General features: G+C 37.5%; 1 protein-coding gene across 1 annotated transcript in view; it reads left to right on the forward strand.

Moving 5' to 3' along the window:
* The first annotated feature begins 5,223 nt into the window (after window positions 1-5,223).
* The window catches only part of R3HCC1L (R3H domain and coiled-coil containing 1 like), a 70,016-nt gene continuing 58,094 nt past the window's right edge, over window positions 5,224-17,145 (forward strand). The window contains exon 1 of the mRNA XM_007456234.1: window positions 5,224-5,326. The gene's annotated coding sequence lies outside the window, so the exon portion shown is untranslated. The remainder of the gene's footprint in view (window positions 5,327-17,145) is intronic.

Below are 17,145 nucleotides of genomic sequence, written 5' to 3' on the forward strand. Positions count from 1 at the left end.
TAGTGGCTGTATCAATTTACATTCTCACCAACAGTGCAAGAGTGTTCCATTTTCTCCACACCCTCTCCAGCATTTATTGTTTCTAGATTTTTTGATGGTGGCCATTCTGACCGGTGTGAGATGATATCTCATTGTAGTTTTGATTTGCATTTCTCTAATGATTAATGATGCTGAGCATTCTTTCATGCGTTTGTTGGCAGTCTGTATGTCTTCTTTGGAGAAATGTCTATTTAGGTCTTCAGCCCATTTTTGGATTGGGTTGTTTGTTTTTTTGATATTGAGCTGCATGAGCTGCTTGTAAATTTTGGAGATTAATCCTTTGTCAGTTGCTTCATTTGCAAATATTTTCTCCCATTCTGAGGGTTGTCTTTTGGTCTTGTTTATGGTTCCCTTTGCCGTGCAAAAAAGTTTCATTAGGTCCCATTTGTTTATTTTTGTTTTTATTTCCCTTTCTCTAGGAGGTGGGTCAAAAAGGATCTTGCTGTGATTTATGTCATAGAGTGTTCTGCCTATGTTTTCCTCTCAGCGTTTGGTACTGGCACAAAAACAGAAATATAGATCAATGGAACAGGATAGAAAGCCCAGAGATAAACCCACGCACATATGGTCACCTTATCTTTGATAAAGGAGGCAAGAATATACAGTGGAGAAAAGACAGCCTCCTCAGTAAGTGGTGCTGGGAAAACTGGACAGGTACCTGTAAAAGTATGAGATTAGAACACTCCCTAACACCATACACAAAAATAAGCTCAAAATGGATTAAAGACCTAAATGTAAGGCCAGAAACTATCACTTTAACCAGTTTTAAGTGTACAGTTCAGTGGGATTAAGTGCATTGACATTTTGTTTGTAATTTTGAGGCATCTTTGCAAAAATACTTTGAGATTTTATAAATATCCTGTTACTCCTTGAACTTTTACTCACTAACTTTAGTATCCATTGGTGATTTCTGCCTGAATCATTTTCATGATGGTTCCTAAATGGTGATTTTCTATTTCCATCATGTCTAGTACACTTATTTATAATACTTTATTTCATTATTTATTTTGACGCTGATTTGGCCAGTGGGAGCCCCATTCCTGATTTGGCCAGTGGGAGCCCCATTCAAGCTGATTCCTGTCTCCTTTTGCCTTGCCCTTGTCATTCTTGGAGCACTTCCTCACTTTTTACCACAAGATGTTCTAGGCTTATCTTGCACTCTCCCAGCCTGAGTCCTGCAATAAGTTATTTCCTCAAAGAGCTCTGGTTTGTTTTAGTAGAGAATGGCTCTGTAAGCCAGGATCCGGACTCTAGGTGTCCATTGACAGTGCTGCTGGGTGTCATTATCATTGCTTTTAGGTCCTTTCAGTAGGCATCTAGGAAATAGAAATATGTGATATGTGTGTGTGTCCACACACGCTCATATACATCTTTATCTGTCTACTGAAAGCAGTGAGTTTATATTGATACCTCTGATTCCAGTCCAACACTACAGGGTTTATTCATTCTGTATTTATAGCTCCCTGTTCCAAAAGTGAGAAACCTGCCCCCATTATTCATGTTTTTACTTATTGGCCTAATCCTGGAATACCAGAAAATAGTTTAGGAATTGCTAACTCATACCACTACTTAAAAGACACCCAGTAAGTAGAGTTCAATATTTGTTTATAGTTTTTTCCTGTAGCCTATGGGCATATAGTCTAAATCTCCACTGGCCAATAAAGTAGCCACTAACCACATGAATTGAGATGTGTTGTGAGTGTGAACTGTACACAGGTTGTAAACTTAGTATGAAATAAGAAATGTGAAATACCTCATTAATATTTAAATAATACAGTGGTTATATGTTGAAATATTTTAGATATGTTAGGTAAAATAAATTTATAAAATTAATTTTACCTATTTTTATTTTAATATGGATACTAGAAAATATTAAATTTCATATGTGGTATCCATTGTCTTTCTATTGGACATCACTGAGCAAGAAACCATGTTCAAAAGTTACTTGGATTAGTTTTCTCTCCCCAGCATTCTTCCTATAACGTGGTTATGTTAGTTATTTGAAATACAGTTCATTTCTATTGTATTCTAAGTTTTTCTCCCCATCCTAATTGATCTTATTTATTTTTGAGCATGTGAAACATTAATATGGTTCCAAAAGTCAGAATTGTATTAAAATATATATATATATATACTCAAAGCATTGTCACCCATTTCTTCTTCCTTTTCACCCTGTTTCCACCCATCCTCTATAGGTAACCAATCTTATCATTCTCTGAATTATCCTTCTTGTGTGTTTTTCCCCCAGGAATGAGGAGATACACGTTTATTTTCTTATTTCTTATCTTTTTACACAAAACTTAGCATACTATAGATAGTCTTGTACTTTGCTTTTTTAATTTAACATTTCACTTAAATATATTTTGGTATCCATTCCATATCAATTTGTAGAGCTCGCCCTCCCTCTGTCTTTTCCTCCCTCTTAGGGTTGCATAGTACTCTATTGTAAAGGATGTTAACCATTTTCTATGGCCATTTCCAGTATTTTGAATTTATAAACATTGCTGCAGTACTGACCTTGTTTATATATATTTTTGTACGTTGGAAATGTATGTTTGGGTAAATCCCTAAAATAGGAGAGTTGGGTCAAAAGTTTAAAAGCAAATATGGTTTTCTTAAGTATTGCTAAATCCCTTTCTGTGGGGGTTGTACGAATTTGAATTCCCACCAGCAGTGCATGAGTTTTCCCACAGCCTCATCGTCAGAGTATGTTGGTATGCTTTTAAATTTTTGCTAACCTGTTTATAGTTTGAAAGATAGTATCTTGATACAGTTTTAATATTCACTTAGTAGTAGTTAATGATCTTTTCATAGAATATATAAAGGCCATTTTAATATCTTTTTGTGTGAATTGTCTTGTATTTTTAAATTCATTTTTCTATCAGGTTTTTGATGTTTTCTCCCTCAATTTTTAAGTGTCTTTAAATATATATATATAAATAAATATATATATATTAGGTATATTAGCTGTTTATAGTGATATATGTTGCACATATTTTCTCCCAGTTGTCAGTTGTGTGTGTGTGTGTGTGTGTGTGTGTGTGTGTGTGTGTGTCTGCGCGTCTGTGCATCTGTTTGAGCTTTTATATGGTCCAATTTTTCAGTCTTTTGTTGCATCTGAATTTTGGGTTATAATTAGAAAACCTTTCCCTTTACCCAGGGAAAAGAGGAATTCACACACGTTTTCTTCTAGTACTTGTATGGTTTTAGTTGTTACATTTGGATCCCTGATTCATTTGGAATTATTTTAATGCATAATGTATGAGTTACTAATCTTTTTCTAGATGCTAATTAGTTGTTTCAACATATTTTCTTTAAAAAGTACAATCTTGCCCAATATCTTGAAATGCCACCTTTATCCTATATTAAGTTTCCATTGAGTTTATTTCTGGACTTCTGTTCTTTTATACCAGTTTGTTTATTCCTGCATCATTATCACACTTTTAATTATAGAGGCTTGATAGTATATCAAGGGCTAGCTTTAAAATTTTTTATGTTTTATTGGCTATTCTTACAAGTTTATTTTTCTGTTGAATTTTAGTATCAGCTGTCTGTCTCTGTAAAAAAGCTTGCTCATATTGAGATTTTTATTGGGATTACATTAAATTTATAAATTAATTTAGGAAGAACTGACATCTTTATGATGTTGAGTTTTCCATCCAAGAATGAGGAATATCTTTCCATTTGTTCAAATCTACTTTTTGTCTTTCAGGAATGTTTTAAAGTTTTCTTTATATTGTTTTTGAACACTTCTTGTTAAATTCTCCATTTCTTAAAAACTTCTTAATATGGTTTGTAGATTTTTATGCCAATATTTGTAGAACTACATTATTTTTTTAAAATAAATTTATTTTACTTATTTTATTTTTGGCTGTGTTGGGTCTTTGTTGCTGCATGCAGGCTTTTCTCTGCTTGCGGCGAGTGGGGGCTACTCTTCGTTGTGGTGTGCAGGCTTCTCATTGTGGTGGCTTCTCTTGTTGGGAGCACAGGCTCTAGGCGCGCAGGTTTCAATAGTTGTGGCACACGGGCTTTAGTTGTTCAGCGGCATGTGAGATCTTCCCGGACCAGGGCTTGAACCCGTGTCTCCTGCATTGGCAGGCGGATTCTTAACCACTGTGCCACCAGGGAAGCCCCACATTATTCTTTTTAATGTCTGTATTGTTTTCCATGGTATAAATGTACCATAATTTAACCTGGCCCATATAGATGGACATTAAAGTTATTTATAATTTTTCACTATTATAAATAGCTCTGGAATAAGTATCCTGTAGAAATCCAGTTATTTCCTTATGACAAATTCTTTGAAGGAGAATTGCCTTGTCCAAAGGTCCTTTGATATATAAAAGATTTTGAAATATTGTTAAAATGCTTTCTACATTAATAAAATGTGTACCTCCATGAACAGTGTGGAGTCCTATTTAGTCTGTACTTACCAAAACAGGCCCTTATTGCTCTTTTTTTCATCTTTACCAGTTTGATGGGTAAAAAAATATATTTATTTTGGATTTCTTTGCTAACTGATGTGATTTATTTTTTCTTTGCTAACTGATAAGGTTTATTTTTCATTCATCCATCCAGCCATCCACTCAAAATATTCTTTTTTTTTTTTTTTTTTGTGGTATGCGGGCCTCTCACTGTTGTGGCCTCTCCTGTTGCGGAGCACAGGCTCAGCGGCCATGGCTCACGGGCCCAGCCACTCCGCGGCATGTGGGATCTTCCCGGACCGGGGCACAAACCCGTGTCCCCTGCATCGGCAGGCGGACTCTCAACCATTGCGCCACCAGCATATTCTTATTGAACATCCACCATGTGCCATCCTAAAAGTTAGAACTATAGTAATGACTAGAAGTTGAACATCTTTTTGTGTTTTGATCATTTGTATTATTTTCTTATCTCTCTCTCTCTCTTTTTTTGATGGCAGTTAGTAGATGTTTTGTCCCCCTCAGACTAGTTCTCAGAGGACTGAGAATGAGAGAAGATGACATTTCCTTATTCTGTTTTGTTGTTGAGCTTCTAAAGTGTGTGTTTATTTTCAATGCACTTTCTATGGTAAATCATTGTGTTAAACTGTTAGTATTCATGAAATGAGATCATGAAAGTTAAGTGCACAGACAGGTGTCAAAGAAGTGATAACTACATATTTTTATAAAAATAACTTTTATTACTGTTATTTTCCAGGTGAGGCTGCTATCTGTCAGAAGGGAACTTTTTGTACCATTTGCCTCAGACACGGTCTATCTGCACGTTCTAGAGTTTTATTATTCAAAAAATAAATGTCACTTATTTGGTAAGTCAGTTAACTATACTTATGCATATTTTAGAAATATTGTTTATTTACTCTGTTTGTTTGCTTATATTTTGTTTTTTAAGTGTCATTTTATTTTGTAACTCGCATGTAAAACAAGTTTGAAAGTGGCAATATCCTGAAAGGTGTTCAGGGTCTTTTGAAGATTTTCTTGCTTCTATTTACTGTCTTTCTTAAATTTTGGTTTTGTTGTAGAGAGAACAGGGGCTGGTTAAATATTGGAATTAGTTCTCAAAGTTGAATTACTATCTTTGCTCTTTTCAGTCTCTTTCTATTGTAAGAACTGAGAATTAGCATCCTTCCTGTCCAGCTCTAGCTTCCCTGTAGTTCAGTTAGGGAGCAGCAAAGATGCAGTTTTATTGTAGAGGTTTGATGAACTGATTCGGGAAGGCTAGATGGGCAATTAAATCCTCAGTAAAGCATAATAAAGCAGAATGAGTAATGCTATCAAAGAACTTAGAAATGAAAACTAATTAGATAACTAGTGAAACTGATTTTAATTTTTAAAATATTACTCTGTAGGTGTTTATTTTTAATTAATTCTTTTTTCTAAGAAGACTTAAGTTGATATGACCTGCTGTTTTGTGAGAGGTTTTTCTTCCCCACATCCTCTGATGATCTTTTCAGTCTGTTCCAGCTTCTGACTCTCATGTGTAGCTAGTGGCAACCGGGAAGCTGATACATAGGATGAAGGATTTTTCAGAGGGTCAGGCACAGCACCTGTCAGAAGATGACTGTACTTGTGTGCTGCTGAAGCACATGGCAAAGAATTGGATGGAAACTATAATGAAACGATACTGGTGGTTTCCAGAATTTCCTTTTAATGTTGATATTGAGAGCTGAGCTTAAAACAAAGTACTGTCAAATAAAATTTAAGGATGAGGAGCCATAGGCACAGAAAAAAGGGGAAGGAAGATTCTCCTTTGATATGTTTTTTGGTAGCCTCTTTGTTTCTGTTAGCATTGGAAAGCTGACTTCAGATGTTCCTAGATGATGTGCAAGGCTCGTGTGAGTAGAGGCATGGGATTTTATTGTACCTGACTCTGAAACGGCCCAGATCTCAGAGCAAACCAAGTGAGTTTTAATCTTGGTTATTTAAAATCTCCTTGTACCTGTCTTATTGAGAGTATTATTTTTTTTAAGAAGAAACTAATTTGCAACTGGCTATAAAGAGCGACATTGTGTCCGGGCAAATGCTGTCCTAACACACTGCGCTGTCCCACAGGGGTAATTCTCAAGTCCCCAAACACAGTGCTGACAATCTGTGGCAGCCTGTGAATTGTTGGGCAGCAGTTGAGGAGGATGGACAGCAGAGTGAGGTGGTCGTGTGCAAGTTACAGAGGAGATGGGAAGGGGGAGAAATGAGAGAAGAGCAGAGCATCTCAGGTTCTGTGGGCAATTAGAATGGTAGCTATTCTCCTTGTTAGCTCTGCTGATACAATTGTGAAGCGAACAGCTGGAGTTGGTTTTGGGGGGGTAGAAGTAGTGTGTTTTACTTTTCCTTTCAAGCTGTTACTGTTTCATTCTGTCTTCAAAACTGTAAGGTTAGATGTTCTATTGATGAGAGTAGGGATTGGATAGATTGAAAAGTTTTGAAGAGACTAGAAATATCACTTCATGCTGGAAAATGAAACTATAAAAATCAGTGTAATGGGGATGGGTCTTATCTTTTCTAGGAACTGTTGCAATGGTAGTAAGGCCAGTTACCATATCTAGATCCAAAATGACTGGGCTTTTATCTCAGACAAATGTATATCCTGTTACTTATTTGTTATTAGATTTTATACACATATACATATATCGCCAGCTGTTTGTTTCAGAAACACTTGGCCAACTATAGGAGTCTTCATCAGGTATCAAGGCATGAGTTTCTGGGTGTTATTTGGATTGTGGAGTAGAATATAATGTGGGGCAGGCTTTGGTTCAATTCTTGCTCTGGTTCTGAGAATGGTTATACAAAATAAGTGTATTTGATTGCTCCCCTAGATGTAATGTTTGTTACTGAGTATGGGATTAGACTTGGGGCACATTGTTTTGGAGCCCATCCCTCCTGTTGATCCTGTTTCTGGGTTTTGGTTAAATGTTACACTTGCTCATTGATACCATAGGGTTAAGCAAGCATAAGAGAGATGTCAGTGTTAACATTGTGTGCTGTCTCATTACCTTTACCTGATGGCACCTATTAAAAAAGATGACAGGGTAAATGAATGGGCAGATGGTGTAAGGGAAGGTATGGAGAACTAGAGACACAGTAGTATCACTTCTCAGGAATTGTCTGTATGGTCTAGACTTGACTCTCCATTGCTTGGGGTACTGAATGTCTAAACCTAGTGTTGAAGGCCCTCCAGGCTGAAAACAATCTTTCTGGCAGAATGTTCCACACTTTCCTATATTGAACCTTTGGCTCTAGTAGTTTCTATAGCTGTCTCCAAAATAATGCTTTTTTAAAAAAATTTATTTATTTAATTTATTTATGTTTGGCTGCGTTGGGTCTTCATTGCTGCACGTAGGCTTTCTCTAGTTGCCGCGAGCGGGGGCTACTCTTTGTTGCGGTGTGCGGGCTTCTCATTGCAGTGGCTTCTCTTGTTGTGGAGCACGGGCTCTAGGCGCATGGGCTTCATTAGTTGTGGCACACAGGCTCAGTAGTTGTGGCACACGGGCTTAGTTGCTCGGCGGCATGTGGGATCTTCCCAGACCAGGGCTCGAACCCGTGTGCCCTGCATTGGTAGGTGGATCCTTAACCGCTGGGCCACCAGGGAAGTCCCAAAATAATGCTTTTTGCTTACTGCCTCTTCAAATTGTTCAGGCTATTCCTTTTACTTGGAATATCTTCAATTCTCAGTCTACATACCAGCTTCCAGTTCCTCCTACCTTACGACATCTTCTTCAGCTATTCCAGGCCCTAAGTGATAGCTCTGTTTTTATCATTTACAACTTTTCTCTTTGTTTGGCAATTATATACTACCTTAAAACAACTTTTTTTGTTTTTTTAAAATTTCTTATCTTCCCAATTAAGTAGAGATAACTTAAAGAGGAGGCTACATTATTCATGTGGTTCAAACCATGTTCTTACCCGTGGCCCAACTTTACAGATTCCACTGTCCCAGCATAGGTCTCAGTACAATATGTGCACTTAATAAATATTTGTTTGCTGCAAGAAAATACCATCACCTATTGTTAGCTTTTTACCTTTAACATTTATCTTGCTTTTTGTATCATAAAAATAATAGATTAGAATACGATTTAGTACCTGAGCCACGTTTGTTCAGTAGATTATTCTACTTTGAAAACCTTTTGTAGCACTCTGTACAGTCTTCCTGATCCTTAAAGGGGCAGTTCTCTGAAGATATCACTGTATTCTAAGATAATTGTTTGTTGTTCTTGAAACTCTAATCAGTAAACTTTCAATCTGTGTATAAGAGAAGCTTTTATTAATTATCTGATGTTTTCTTTGCCTGCTTTAAAATGAAGCTTGCTTCTTTTGGTGTCTCAGTTTCTTAGCCACATTTGGCTTTCACACTTGGTACTGTAGCTACAAAGAGGAAGGAGACATAGAGTTGTTGTAACTATATCTCTAACATAAGTACTCCATCTCCTTTACAATTATTCTCTTTTGTTATTATTGCACTTTGGTTATTTATGTTTTTTAAAACTATGCTATGCTTTGTTTTACCCCATTTTTTAGAAAGCATGTATTCTAGTCTACTGTAGTAGTTAAGTGCAGGGACTTCGAAATCCTAACCCACACTTAGAAGCTGTGTGATCTTAAGTAAGTTTCAGATTTCTCACCTGTAAAATTGAGAAAATAATAGCTACCTCTTAGTATGTACTTGGGGTCAAATGAGATAACATATATAAGACACTTAGCACAGATTAAACCTAGTAGTCTCTACTTTCAAAATTTACTTAATGGTTTATTAGCTTTAGTTTGTGAATCCTAAAGGGGAAAAAAATCAAGCTTAATGTATGTCAGGTTTGAGGCACAGCCCTGAAAGCCTTACTCATTTCAGCTCTTTTATTGTCTAGTATAGGATATCAATGCAACCCAGGATAGACCCAGGAGAGGAAGTAATTTCAAATAAGTCTTGAAGGACAGACCAACCTCCAGATGTATAGTGAGGGAAAGAAATTTTAGGAGGGAGTTTTCCTCTCTCCTCCCTACCACCAGGTATATATACAGAGCAGGTAGCAGACTTTTCTCTCTACATTTCTGTTACATATTATATTGCTGTTGTTCAGTTATATTAAAGCTTTGATCTGACTACCTTTTGAGGTGGTCAACAGTAGGTGCAAACATTAAATTTGGAACAGTTAAGTTGGTGAGCCATGGGGTTACCACATCAGTGGAGTGTGAAAGAGACTAAGCTGCGGACTGTTTCCCAGCCTGTAAAGCATGAAATCAGTTGGTGCCGATGCATGGCGACTGTGGCCAGTGGAGTGTAAAATAAGTTGGGAGCCTGAATTGTGTTATGTTGTAAGAAAAACCTTTTCATGCCATAGTTTATTTACATATTTTGGGGCCCTCAAGATCCCGTTGGAATCATCTATCCAGACAATCATCTTTCATTGTCTTGATACTCAGATTTTTTGTGAAATGTTTCTTCCAGTTATGCAAGCTATATTCTTTGTTCAACTGCATGCACAGAGGCGAAGGCTGTAAATGTCTGAAGCAGACTAATATTAAAATACTGTAACTGTTATATTCTGTTTAAGATGACATCTGAAAATACCTTCTGCAGCAGGTATTTTATGTACAAGTTTCTTTTCTTTTTAGATTCAGATTTGAAAGTGCACTCTGTATTCTGCTTTGAAGGCTCCTGCAGTCTAGGAACTGTGTTATCAGTTTCACTGGTCATTGTTCCCATGTTCCCATGTCCCTCTGGAGAAAGGGAAGTATGTAGAGAAGGGTAATGTTTTCAAATGGTCAGGGGAGTTGGCAGGAAGAAGTATAGAGATTATTTTTACGGGGAATAGAAGAGAGGGAGTTCCTCTCCTGACACCTGGTGAGGTTCTTCACCATATGGCTTTGAGGATGAGGCAAGGTGAATGAGGAAGTTTCAGAGATAGTAGTAGATTATTATTGTCAGCACTTTTAAGTCTGGAAGGTTATTGGGAGTAGTCATGCCATGAAAGCATTAATCTTTCATTCTTATCCTAGTTGATTTTCCTGTTTTACTGCAGCAGTCTTTGAGCTCTCTTTGGTTGCTATGCATTTATACAGCTTCTAAGCAAATTGTTGATATTTATGAAATTAATAAATGATTGTAAGAGATCATCTTGCTGAATATCAGGCAGTCTAGTGTAGTAGTTAAAAGCAGGGACTTTGAAATCCTAACCAACACTTAGAAGCTGTGTGATCTTGAGTTATTTAAGCTTCAGATTTCTCATTTGTAAAATTGAGGTAATAATATTTACCTCATAGTATTATAGTTGGAATCAAATGAGAAAGTAGATATATGAAATACGTAGCACGGTCCCTGTCACATGTAAGTCCTCATTGAATGGTAGGCAGCTGTTTAAATTTTCTTCCTCCTCCTCTGCTACTACTGTTGGTACTACTTTGCCACTACTTCGCTTTCGCTTGTAGAGCCTAAACCTTAATGGAACAGAAAACGTAATTAGATGTGATTCACAGCAGCAGATTTTGAAAAATATGTCACTGTTCTCTTGCTTAATCAGTTGCTTAATAGATCTTTCTTAACCAAATAGAAACTCTATAAAAAGACTTTTTAGTGAAAGGAAAGGATCTTGTGTTGGCTTGAGATAGCCTTGTAAAAAAATTGATTAGTCTAAAGTGTATTTGGTTAATGCAAATAAAACAGCTTTTCTGTGAACTTAGGGAGTATATAGAAATAAAATAAGAGTTTAAAGAATTGTCATTCCTTATTATTCACCTAGCACCAGTTATTTTTTCTGAGGAGGTGCCTTTTTTTGAATTCCTAGGAGAAATGTTTTGTCTGGTCCTAAGAATAGTTGTAGTAGAGTTCTTGTCCAGTGTTCGAGGACGTTTTTGTGGGAATGGGAGGGAAGAGTCATCCTGAACATTTACTAATGAAGATGTGCATTAGTGTGAATAATATATTTGGTTTTGATGTGTATTATGTGATTATTTTTTTGTATTTTGATATGTATTATGTGATTATTTTTGCAGCACTATTGACTTCCTGATTAAACTTTGCTCAGCTAGTATATCCTGAGTATATATACTAGGTGGAAAACCGGTTAAGGCAGCTATGATGGTGATAAAACTACTTAGTTTAGTTGATGGAAGATCTGGGTTCTGGTCTCACTTACCACTCAAACAGCTACAAGTCTTAAGTAAATTCCTCAAACAGTTTCCTCATCTTTAAAATGAGGAGGTTATAGGACATGATTTTCCAAGGTCTTTTTCAGCTAGCTGTAAGGTATAAAGATCTGTATGGAGTAACTTGACAATCAGGAAATGCAGCAGTGACACATTTTCACCAACAGAGGGTGAAGTCCAATCAGTCAGCTTGTGCTCTGTATTTGACCAGTATGTGACAGCCTTGGAAATGAAGAGGACACATTGCTCCTCTATCCATTTAATTTAAGTTGTGGAGCTTCTTGCTGTTACTATTCTACTTGAATTAGACATCTTTCTGCTCTTTTTCTTTTCAACCTTCTAGATAAAGAAGGGAGAAGAGAAAGGTAGCGGTTTCTAGTTGTCGGGGATTCATCTAATTTTGTTCTCTAAGGTAGAGAGTGACTCTCAGATGACCCACTGGCAACTTTGATGGGAAGCACAATAGTATGAGTGGCTAAATTTAAATTACTTGTGGACACCTTCCTCCCCACAAACACACAGGCACACATACAAATGACATTCAGTCCTTAGTACCCTCACTCCCTCTGAAATCCCAAGGATGAAAGTGGGATGTCTGAGAAATATAATAAAATAAGCACAATACTTTTAATTGAAATCTGGGTTCCAGTTTTGCTTTGCTACTTAGTATCTATCTAACCATGCACATTACAAGCTCAGATCCTCAATTTCTTTATTTGAATTCTGACCTATACAGTCTTTTTCAATAATGTAATTTAAGATTCTGTAAAAATTCTTTAATGTTTATGTGAAGGACACTGCTATTCTTGATAAGACATTATAATTAAGCAATATCTTATAAAAATAGCACATGATTTTTTTTCTTTTTCTTTTTGCTAGGAATAGAATATAGGTGTTGTTAAGGCACAAATATTAAAGTATTAAAGTAAACTACCATTATGGCAAGAAGAACGACAATTGCCACTCCACTGAGACATTTTTCTAACCCCCAAAACAAATACAAACAAATTCTCTGAACATTGGCTCAGAGTGGCAGCGACTCAGTCAAGAAGGGCAGGACTAGGAGCCAAGCCAAGCTGATTTGGGGTATAGTTGATAGTGAAGCATTTAGAGAAGTCGTCTGGGGATGCGTGAGCTTAGAAAGAGAGGGCATGTGGCGTCTAGGAATCTATGTCACAAAGCTGGATTCAGAGTCCATTTCTTTAACCACATGAATGGAAGTAACTTTGATATAGAGTCCAGTTGTATGAGTCTGAGGGCACAGGATAACATGGAAGGAACAAAGAGGGCATGTAGTCCAAATAAACAAGCTGAGATAAGTGTCTAGAAGGTGACAGACAAGTGGATGTAAAAGTGTGCTTGTGAAAACAGGCAAGGATTAGTACTTATGATTTGATATGTACACAAGAGAGTAGAAGCCAGCCAGGCAAGCTAGATAGAAACAGCATTTTAGGATTATGTGCAAAAGACAAAATTTTAATCTATCCTGGTTTTAATCACCCTCCTTGATGTTGGTAGTCATGCCTACTTGGTATATCCAGGGCACCACACGTTTGAGGCTAGTGATTATATATCACTGACAAACTCTGCATGGTTTGTATGCTTCTAATAGCTTCACACTCCGCTGGATATGCATAGTCACAGATCTGCTCACTACAACTGCAGAATTCATTTCACAGAACTGGCTAGTAAAAAATTTGGCAGGCAAGTTAGCTTTTCAAGTGCTCCTAGGAATGGAGCCCAGCTGTTGGGCTTTGAGCTGTTTGAATTCATTGGGTTAGCAGCTAGAAAGAATGGACTGTAACATTTTCAGCCTAGTTCCTGACAGCAAAGCAGAGGTGTTAGAATTTCTGTTCTAAAGGTTTACACTGCAAGTAACTTAACCTTTTTTACACTGCAAGTAACTTAACCTGATTGCGTGTCTTAATATTACTGGGCTTCTGACCGTTGAAATATGGCTTGGATCGATGGTGGTTTGGAGAAAGTAGAAAGAGGGCTATCCATCATTCAGAGGCTTCATAGAAGCTGCCTGATAATGCTGCTTTCACCAAGCAGCCATCTGTCCATCCATCCATCAGTGGGATGAAATGAGATTTAGCAGAACAGGCAGCCGTAACTCTGAGACACTTTCCAACCAACGCTTGCAGCCCTGGCCTTAGTCTGACCACAGAGCACCGTGCTGGGGTCTGGCGGGATGTGACAGCAAGTACAGTCACATTCCCGCCACTGCCAGCCTAGAGTGTGTTCAGTACGAGGCTAAAGCACAGCCGAATCTCCCATACAAATTTGACTAAACTTTGGGTGACGAGCAAACAGTAATTCTCTTTCAGGTCCATTCTGTTTTACAAGTTGAGCAGACTCTTTTGATGGAGAATGTTTTGTTTGACTTGGAGAAGAAATAGAATTAAGAGCTGACTTAATTTCTCTGGAATCCTACCACACAGTTTAGCCTTTAACCCATGTCGTATATTGGCAGGCGGCTTTGTAAATGCTAATGAATCAGGAAGACCACCTTTTTCTCAATTGTAAACACTGTGGGTACTTCTGCTGGCAATTCTCAGTTGGTCATGGTAATGAGGGATGAGGCTAAATTAAATTCAGGGATAATTCAATGATTTTATTTTATACAGATTCTTTTTCCTCTAAAATTGAAATTTTTACCTAGGTTGTTAGAGAACAGAAATTGCTTATTTCTCTCTACTCTGTATTAGTGGTGCCAATATGAAAGAAAGGAAAATGTGGACAGGATAAAGGGTAAAAGATTAGAAGCAAGAAGCTGGATTACCCCTAAAATAGATAATCAGACTCTGAGTATTGAATGTTAACTGTTATCTTCCTGCTTTTCCAGTGCACTGAGACTTCTGAGAGCCTCTTGGTCAGTATAGCTCTGTGCTCATGTTACCTATCCTGGTGACTTCCCTAGCCATGGCCACGTTCCTTGACTGTTTTCTTGCAGTGGTCACTTTAGACCTCAGCTCTTGCCCTTTGTTCTGAAGCCTTGCTTTTCATTTTAGATTGGGGGAGGGGTCGAGGGAGCCTAATGTACCGGAGATGCCTCGGAAATGAGAGCCTTGGATGAATTCCTGGGCCTATTGATCCACCGGCAGTTTATGCATCCTGACATTCATAATCTCAGTAGGCTGCTGATGTTCCTGATTAATGGGCCCAGGGGCTGTCCATCCGTCACTTCACATTAATTACCGAAGAGGTGTTTTTCCAGTGATTTACCTGACAGCGGGCTGTGATAAATACCCCTAGGCAGAGTGGGCAGTAATTTATCACAGGGCCACCCCCCACCCCCCCACCGCCACTTACCCTTCCACCTAACCACAGGCCAGCATTGGGACCTGACCAAAGAGTGCCTCCTCCCCATAAGCTATCTATCTCCATAATTGCTTGTGGATGCATATTTATTGGGGCATGGGACCTGACAGATAGCATTCTAGAATTTGTGCTAAAGATGATGAAAAATAAATCTTCCTAGTAGGAAGAGTAGTAACTGGTATGTTTTTTCATGGGGCAGAGAAGTATATATAAGCTGCCTTTCTGTTACTTTTAAGAAATCTGATGGAAATATTGCCTGCCCTACTGTGCATGTCCTGTAATAATTGCTCTGTGAGCTTTAAAGAGGGGAGAAAGTGCAGTTTTGTCTTTTTGATGTTTGTAGTCTGTTCAGAGAGAATCTGAAGAAATATGAGAAATTAGAGAACATTTCAAGGCACTAATATAATCTTGGGGGGATTGGGATAGAACTCCAGGGTTCCATTTCCTACTTTGTGGCCTTAGAAAGTGAAATTTAGTTAAATATTTAAATATTTGAGCGTTTTTCATGTGTCAGACATTGTATTCAACTCTGGAAATATGAAGATGAATGTGATATAGCAGCAGACCTCAGGGAGCAAAGTCTAGTGCCCCTAGCTTTAGTTTCTCAAGCTATAAAGTAAGCTTTTCCAGAACGTTGTGTAAGTATTTTAAATTAATTTAAAATTAATCTGAAATGAAAGGGATTTAAAATTAATTTAAAATTAACTTCCACATTAATTTTTTTCCCTAAATATTTGTTGAATACCTTTTGTGTTCCTGAGGATACAAGAAGCATTTGAGAAAGAGTATCTGCCCTCAAGAAACTATTATAGAGTATGAGAATGACATTCATAAGTAAAACAGGAATATAAGGTTGTTTATAGTGACAAATGAATACCATAGGTAATGAATGTACATGAATTCACAGAAGGGTGAAATCAGTGTGTCTTCAAATAAAGATGTAAGTCTTTTGAATGAATAGTAACTTGGAGTGTTTAAGCTGAGATAGTTCATGGAGGATATTTCAGAATTTGGAATGGACAGATCATGAGGCCATTTGGTACAGAATGGAGGATTTGTGTCTGAGAGTGGTAGAAATATGATTGGAACAGCAGATTGACACCAAATCATGGAGAACCTTGAATGCCGGCTAAGTTTAGTGACTCTAGTGAATCACTAAGGTTTTTGAGCAAGGAATTATGAAAAAAGGTGTTTTAGAAAAAATTATTATATATTCATGTGCCAGTGTCATTTGGAATTGCCAGAGTATCTTAGAATACACCCACCCTTCTTTTCTAAGGTTGTTCAGAATCAGAATATCCGGATTTATATATCTCCCTGAATGCAATGCAAAGAATTGTGTTTTGGTTACATATGGAGTAAATAATAGAGTTGACAGTCAAAGGAGACCAAGTTTTACAGTTTTTACTCATGCAAAGTTGAGAAGACAATGGAAGTTTTAAGTAATGACTGCACAATTAAATTAGGAAAGACCATAGCCTGAAATCCTGAGCAAAATTGATCTTTAGTCATGTTAATATAACATCATTGAGGCTGCACTGCTTACTCACTGTATAAAATAGGTATATTTTAAAGGCAAGAATCAGAAATTAAAGTCAGTGGGGTCAGCTATGTTTTGGTAGGAATTTCTAGAGAATGTGATTATTTTTCATTTAAAAAATTAAGATATAATTTATATGAAGTTAACTTTTCTTAGAGTACATTCTGTGAATTTTGACAAAAGCATAGTCATATAACTCCCACACAGTTAATATACAGAACAGTTCATCGATCAAGAAAATTCCTTTGTGCCCCTTTGTAGTCAACCCCTTACTTGAACCTGAGCTTCTGGCAACTACAGATACATTTTCTGTCCTTAAAGTTTTGCCTTTTCCAGAAGTCATGTAAATGGAATTGTATTTCCCTACTGATATATGATGTTGAGCATTTTTTGGTCTTTATATCTTCTTTGGTGAAGTATTGTTCAAACTGTTGTTTGTGGGCTTCCCTGGTGGTGCAGTGGTTGAGAGTCCGCCTGCCGATGCAGGGGACACGGGTTTGTGCCCCAGTCCGGGAAGATGCCACATGCCGCGGAGCGGCTGGGCCCGTGAGCCATGGCCGCTGAGCCTGTGCGTCCGGAGCCTGTGCTCCGCAACGGGAGAGGCCACAGCAGTGAGAGGCCCACGTACCGCAA

This window comes from Lipotes vexillifer, unplaced genomic scaffold, assembly GCF_000442215.2.
Source record: "Lipotes vexillifer unplaced genomic scaffold, Lipotes_vexillifer_v1.1 scaffold184, whole genome shotgun sequence".
Lineage (NCBI taxonomy): Eukaryota > Metazoa > Chordata > Mammalia > Artiodactyla > Lipotidae > Lipotes > Lipotes vexillifer.